Source organism: Aphelocoma coerulescens, chromosome 2 (genome assembly GCF_041296385.1).
Source record: "Aphelocoma coerulescens isolate FSJ_1873_10779 chromosome 2, UR_Acoe_1.0, whole genome shotgun sequence".
NCBI lineage: Eukaryota > Metazoa > Chordata > Aves > Passeriformes > Corvidae > Aphelocoma > Aphelocoma coerulescens.
In genome coordinates, this window is record NC_091015.1 from 6,694,782 (window position 1) to 6,702,806 (window position 8,025).

Sequence of the window (8,025 nt, forward strand, 5' to 3'; positions counted from 1 at the left end):
TATGGGTAAGTACATTTAATTTAACTTTGATCTGTTTTGCTTGGGCAACAAGCAGGGTGAAGAGATCAATGGAAGCGCCACCCACTCGGTTAATCACCCCCAGCCCACTCCATGCAGCTGTGCCATCACTGCTGCCCGTAGCTGAGATACAAAGATTAGGAATGGTTTGCATGTGTTTACTGGTGCTGCAATGGTATTGTTATTTCCAGTTGCAGAACAGACCTGTTGCACTGTGGTGTATGTGAAGGAGTTGTGTGAAACCAGGTGTCCACAGACTTGAAGGGCTTTGTTTTCGCAAACGCTGATGCCATGATACAGGAAACTCAGAACATGGGGGTCGCCTCTGTATGGCAGTAGTATCAAAACATTTTGTTATTCATTAGCAAAATTCTGTACTTTGTGGAAAAAGTCTAGTTTATCTGCTAGTTGATAAATATTTCAGTGCCCCAAAACAAGTGGAGCTGGATGCAGGGAGGTATGAGTGGAGACACAGGAGCTGGGGGAAAGAAGTGGCAAAACATATTTGAGAAAATTATCTTTATCCATATAGTAGAAGATGAAAATACTGCTTTGGGAAGATGGGTTTCCCTTGATACATTATGTAGAGAAATAAGTTTTGAAAGTGACTGAGCTTATGTAAGCTTAAAATACTGAGGCTGGCATAAACCTTTACGGTGCTTGAGGTAGAGAAGGAAAAAAAGGTGTGAATCAATGGACAACAACCACAAGTCTCAGCACTTGGCAGTGGGTGACAGCTGCTGGATGTTGGACCTGTGAAGTTAAGAGTCAAAACTATACCCCACACTCAGCATTTTTACTGCTGATTGGATGAATACTCACAGTGAGTTAAGTCCAACTAGAGATTTTGGGGAATTTTAATATGCAAATGCCCAATTAAGATGTATTTCCTCGAGTTAGAAGTAAGGTCTACCTCCAGTTTTTGTGAATATTTTTGTGGGAAGGCCTTGGAGAATGAAGCAGCCTGTTCCACTGTTGGTAGAAAGAATATCCCAGGATTTTCATGCTACTGAAGAGAATTAGCCCCTGGCCTCTGTGGAAGGCTGGGTTTCCACCTCCAAGTACTGTATGCCAGTACCAGCCTCAAAACCCTTCTGGTGTGTGACTTGTTGCAACCTGAAAAATTCACAAGTTTTTCCTCAAAAGCTTTTTTAAAAATAGTTCTGCTGCTTAGGAAAGTTAAACACAGACTCAGAGAGATATTTGGTCTAAATAGCAGGGGTTTAGGAGATGAGGAATGGCATGTTGCTTTTAATGGTGCTTCAGACCAGCTAGTGCCCTACTCCTGCAGCAAGGCTTGGTCAGACCCTGCTTCGTGCCTCTAGGGTTGATCCTGTCACATGCAGTTTGTATGTCTGTGATTTTTTGACAGCTGTATTCAGCTACAATAAATGTTTTCTTAAAGCCTGATTAGATCAAAATGATGTTTGTGTTGTGTGTGACAGTGCTGCGGTGACGTGGAGAACCAAAGACTTCATCATAAAGAGGCTTCACTGCATCTCTGGTTTGGCTGATTAATAAATGCATTTAGTAACTGGAAAAATATGTTGCTGCTTTGTTGATGTGTTGACTCATTTGATGTATTTTAAAAGAAAACAGACAACAAACTGCTTGTCCAAACGAGTCTACTGACATGTCTGTGGAGGTAGGCTGGGCTGGAGGATGTCGAGATCATCTCATCAGATTATTGTGATCTCTTGTTTGCTTCATGGTCATGAAGAAATCACTTCTCTATTTCCACCAGGTCTTCTGGGCCTCAGAGGAGGTTTCATATGGCATCATTGTGACAAACACATCTACGCTTTATGAACAGCACGTCATGGGAAACTTACCAAACCACGAAACTTGAGCAGGCTTAATATTGATAAAAACTACATTGCATAAAAGTTATCTGAATGGTATTTTAATGACTCAGCCAGTAATAGGAGAAAATATTCCATTCAGTGCACAAGAGACAAAGTGTGCAGCTGTCAATCTAGAGTAATAGAGGCTTAGTTCAGTTTGCAGGAGATTTTATTTAAGGATGGAGCCATTGGACAGGAGGTTCAGCACACACATATGGGTGACGCACTTCTCAGAGCGGGGGTGGTTCTCTATCGTGTGGAGCTGGGTTATTGTTTGTATCCTGGGGTACCCCTGCAGGAACTTAAATCTCTCTGTCTTGGTGGTTTTTATTTGGGTGGCTGTACATGCTCCAACAGTGACAGATTTGTTGCTGTGTTCTGTGCCTTTATGCTGGGTTTCTGTAGCTATTTCAGGCAAAATAAGCAAAGAGTCCTTTAGACAGTGGCACCTGGGAAGTTGCCTCTGCCATGTTAATTTGTTAATTTGTTAATTTGTTGTTGTCTAATAATAGAGCTGTTCTGATACTGCAATCTCTCCGTGAGGGTGATACCGGCCTTTCCCTGTAAGAATCTCTGATTTTCTTTATACAACTCCTGGAAATCTTTCAGGCCTCTACCCTTGACTCAATTTTGGTTGAAATTGCCCAGTGAGTTCACTGGAGGAAGGGAAGAAACTATCAGATAATATAATTTTTTTTCCTAAGAATACCAAACTGAAAACCCAGTGGAGGAATTTGAAAGCGAACACTACAGTTAATATAAAAACTTGACAAATACAGCTGACTCTGTGCTATTCCCATGTTCAATATGGGCAGACTTCTTTTTTCTTCCTTAAATTTACAATTCATTAGTGTATTGCTGGGATTGTTAACCAAGATAGGATGAATGGAGTAGTTCAGACCTTCCCTGTGTACTGGCTAGACCTTCTGTTGTTTGCCAGAATTCTTCAGAAGCACAGGTGTAAAATCCCCTGATGTAAAAACATGGCTTTTGGTGTATTCTTTTTAAAATTAGAGGTGCAATTTTTTGCAAATTTCATGGTGCAGCATCACAAAGTATATGGAGTATATGGAGTTTATGGAACAAAATTGGGTGTTCTGTTTTAAAACCATGTGACACAGTTATGTCATTACACATACATGCACACATCAATATGCAGACTTAGACTGTACATCAATAATCAGATTTTGAGGTAGACAGGCATGTTAACATAGGTGAAACTGATCATGAGTTTACTGCAAGTCTCCTGGTTTTGCTCACATTTGAGGAACTGCTGCCTTAATTAATTATGAATGTTCTATATCATAATATTTCTCTTGAATATGAGAACTATCAAAATATAAGTGTATTATTTACATAGGTGTCAGAGTTGCTGCAGCTGATATTCACAGCTAGCCCAAGTCATGCTGGACTGGCTTCAAATTACTTCCTTGAAAAGTGCAAAAGGGCAATTTCTCAGCTGGGGTAAGATGAAGTTGTGAGAATTCAATTTTAAAGGCAAAGAATCAGAGTGGTTTAAAATAAGCTTTTCGTAGCCTCTACCTCAAAGGCACTTTCTAAGGCATTCAGCTACCATGGTGATGAATGTGGTATAAATAGAAAATACATTAGATAGAATCCAAGACATTTCTGAGTAGATCTAAATTAACAGTGGCCATTCAGGAAAGAGGGGTAGGAAGTCACTGTGCAAAATTTAAGAAAATACACACCAATAGTAAATCTAGAGTGGCTTATAGGAAGAGGAAGGTAGGAAGTAGTTGATTATATCATGGCTGGTAATACAATATCAACAGGAGTATTGGATTCTGATTCTGTTCAACCCTAGCACAGGAAAAGCAGACACAGAAGATGTTTTAGAAACCTGAGAAGCACTGAAAGACTTTTACCTGGGAGACAACAACTTCTTCTGAACAGGCGGGTGCCAGAAATGGCAATGTTCCCCCATGAATCTATGAAGCACACAAGGGATCCCACAACAGTGGGAAACACAACTAGGAAAGACACTCAGAAATAAGATACTTATTCTGCAAAATACATCTCTGTCCCCTGTCAACCAAACTCTCTTTAACTTGTCTTGTATCACAAGACCCTGATATAATTTAAAGACAGCAAGTACTTTTTTAGGCTGTTTGCATAAGAAGCTTGTAGGTTTTTTGCCACAGTATATTAAGGTCTGTTTGGCAGGAGTTAAAGGCCTCGATTTGCAGACTTATTTAAAGGACATAAAACTTCAGGGAGATGGATGGTTCTGTTGTTTTCAGTGGGAGTACTCAAGTGCTTTAAATTGCAGGGGGACTGAAGTACCCTGCTGAAGAATGGTTCTAGAAATAGCTGTGCACAGGTATAAATATGCAATAAGCTAATGCGTGGTCTACAGATATATCTTTGTATGAATAGTTTGCACTGTGTTGCTGCTCTTTTTGGAGGGCTTTGCAGCCAAGGGGAAGGTTTAGCTTCTCCATCCATTTACTTTCTCGTGATTGAGTTAACACTCTATGATTGCTGGTGAGTGAACACCATTACTGGGTGACCTTTCCCAAGTGATTGTAGGATGACAACTGCGTAACAGCTGCTCTTAAACCAGCCTCAAGTTTACGATGATCAAGGGGTTAAAGACCTGTCTTTTGTGCTGCTACTTGCTGAGCTTCTGAAGTGAGTCTTTTTTATGTTGTCATCGCTTCTGATAGTTAGAAAACAAGGTGGGAATTCAGTCATGTATTTGTGACTGAGATGTCAGCACTGGTTTTGGCTGGTCAGATGAACAAAATCAGAGGGGATAGTTTATCTAACTCAAAAGTAATTCACTGAATATGAGATGATAGCAGTTCTCCACACCAAAAATCAAAGTTTAAAGAAAAGAGTGCTGACCAGCCTTGTATCTAAAAATTGAAATTTTAGATTTGAAAGTAATTAAAAACAACCCCAAAACATAGCTGAAATTATTTTGGATGAAGCCCGATAGCTGGACAGCACAGAAACTTCAGGGGACACGCGATAATGCTCCCTCATCCTCAAGTTACATGATTCAAGATATTGGTGACCTCTCTGTGAGGAGGCAGAAGTGCAGGAGAATGTTCTCAGGGCCTCTATGAAAATGTCCACTAAATAAGAAGAAGATGATGTATATCCTGACTACTATCCCTTTAACTAGAATTTACGTTGAACATGTGGCCTGCGGGTAGGTTGTTTGGGCAATGTGAAGACCCACAGTGCCAGCAGCACAGTCCTTTAGCAGATCTTAGGTGTTATCAGTACCACTGAGACAGCTGAGTGCTTTTACAGATCAGCTCAGCAAGGATGAAAAGCTGACTGAAGCTGATCTCAAGCAGGGGAGAGGTTATGTAAACAAAGAAAACCTTTTTTGTAGTCTTATTTCTTTGAGGGTATGCAAACACAACTGGTTAACCTGCTAATTCATTTAGTGATGGCCCTGGACTCTGAGCTGTCACTAAGCTTGTGTATCTTGTGTTTTGTTTAAGAACCCCTGTCTCCTCCTGGCAGATTACAGATGTAACCAAAGCTGGGTTTCCATTACCCCTTCTCTGAAACAGCAACATGATATAGCTGGGTATGGCACTAATACCTTTGGAGATGCACAACCTAGAACACAACGTGCAGTTCATCTTAACAGAAAGCATCACAAGCACTCTCTTCTCGCATACTGGCTTCTCATAGCTAAGTGCAGATGTGCATTTTCAAAGTTATCTGAGTTTCTTGGAAGCTGCTCTGTTAGTGCTGAATAAATTCTCATGGGAGTAAACGGTTATCAAAGCTACACCACCTTCTACTCTCTTAGATTACTTTCTTTGTTGTAAACATAAGTAACATCAACACCCCTAAAATAAAAAGTAAACCCCCAACCCTCTCCTGCCTACACAGTTCTGCCTTTGAGCCTGAAATGAAAGAGTGGCAGATATTCAGCCACATCACTTAACACATTCCTGGAAGGCATTTGGATGCTGTGGTGAAAAAGGGGTGTAAACAAACCAACATAAAACAACAAAGCTTAAATTATGTAACTCGTGGCAGGCTCTACAGACATCCAAACTGAGATCTCCTTGGGTGTCCATTTCCCTTCCAGAACAATTTAAACTCAGCAACTGGGGTGACCTATCTGGTGTTGAAAGCAGAAGGAGATAATGATGCCTGTATGCTTAAAGCATGAAATGATAATTACAAGGGCTGTGTTCTGAGAGAGAGGCCAGGGTATCCTCCAAATGCCACACTGGTGATGGTTTTGGAAGAGTTTATCATTCCCTATATCTTAGATCAGGTGTTTCCTTCTTCCTTTTCTACCTGAGAAACTAGTTATTGTTATTACCATTTAAATAATCGTAACATACTGGATTTCTAATATAGCACCAGGATGAACGAATGTTTTCACATTTCTCATTGCTCTAAGACCATCAGCTGATGTATGTCATCATAGTTTCATGGCACAATTTCTGTTCCAGGTACTCCATGGACTTATCTCTGTTATTTATACTACAGACAGATGTCTTCTGGAAGAGTTTAAGATGTTACCGTGTCTTACTTCCCCCCTCACTTCTGCTACCAAAGCAACTTGTTTGAGTGCTCCCTAACCCACTTCAGGCACAATCAACACAGTTAGTGTATGGCTCCTATTTAAATTGTTTGAACTCAGCTGATTCTGCTTTAAGTGGGTTAGGGAGCACTCAAACGGCTGGGAGAGCTACCCAGGTAGTAATCAATGCCCAAGGGACTCTATAAACAGCTTGAAAAGAGAATGGCAGGGCACAAATGTTTCAAAGCTCTGCACCTGTTTGCAAATTGAATGTCTACAGAGAGCTTGTAAGCTGCACGTGAGCTATTGCAATACCCGTTTCCAGATGAGGTGTTCTCTCTCCTCAGCTGTAACAGCTACCAACTTCTTAAAAAAATAAAATGAAATGAAAGTTGAGAATTATAAGAAAGTTTATGGTGATGTGCCCATATAGCATATGAGCAGATATTCTCTGAGCCCAGTGCAGCATATTGTGCAACAGCATGGGAGAGGGGAAATTTTGGCCAGCAAAGTCAAAGCATATTCTTTCTTTTATCTGTTGGATGCTAAAGCAGTGCCTTTCATGTGCCATTTGATTTCACCGGCCAGACAAGGAGGGGCAGACAATTTCCACTGCGCTCCAATCCCCAGCTCTGGAGGTACTTATTAGAGTCTGAACATTCGCTGTTTCAACCCACTGATAAGGGAGCCCATCCAACAAGCAAATTGGGCTGCCTTCCATCATGCTCTGTATCTTCCAAAATCTCCAAAGGGAACAGAGCGAACAAATATGTTGAGCGAGTGTGCTCAGTTTGTGGCAAACGGCAGAACAACCCCCCCAGGACATATGCACAGTCTATAGCCATTGCACCAATGCCGGGGATGAGGACCAGCGGAGGCATCTCATTAATTTTCTTCCACAGGCCTTCAGTCAGCACAGAGCTGGGGGCGGGGGATAGGAAACTGCCCCCTCATGGGAAACAAGCTTGCTCTGTAGTTCATGCTGGGGCCAAGGTATCTGGAGGAGCTATTTCTGGCATCTCCATGCACTCACAGTGTGACCAGGGCTGAGTCACACATCATTATCCCGTATGCAAATTAGATGTCAACAACTTTGCAGGTGATGTTTGTTGCAGCCTATTTTTTTTGTTTGAAGTGCTCAAGTGTACTAGTACATGGTATTCTGGGCTGACCTGGAGGATCTGTGGGCTGTAGCGCAGCCACCTGCACCCAAAGAAATAGCGTTTTGTGTTTTTACAAGTGATTGGTTCCACGTTGGTGTTTTTTCCTGGGGCAAACCCCACCTTCACTGAGACGTGAACCAAGGCAGGTCTTGCTCTGATGGGCAGCAGCATCCGCAGCATTTGCTAGGGGATGGCAAACCCCTTCTTCCCCCTACAACATGCACTGTAGCCTTTGCCATCATATACGGCTTGGAAGAATCACAGAATATTCTGAGTTGGAAGGGACCCACAACAATCATCAAGTTCAACTCCTGGACCTGTACAGGACATCCCCAAGAGTCACACCATGTGCCCAAGAGCTTCGTCCAAATGCCTTTTGAACTCTGTCAGGCTGGTGCTGTGCACGTTCCTGGCGGCCCTGTTCCAGTGCCCAGCCACCCTTTGGGTGAAGAACCTCTGCCTAATAAACAACCTA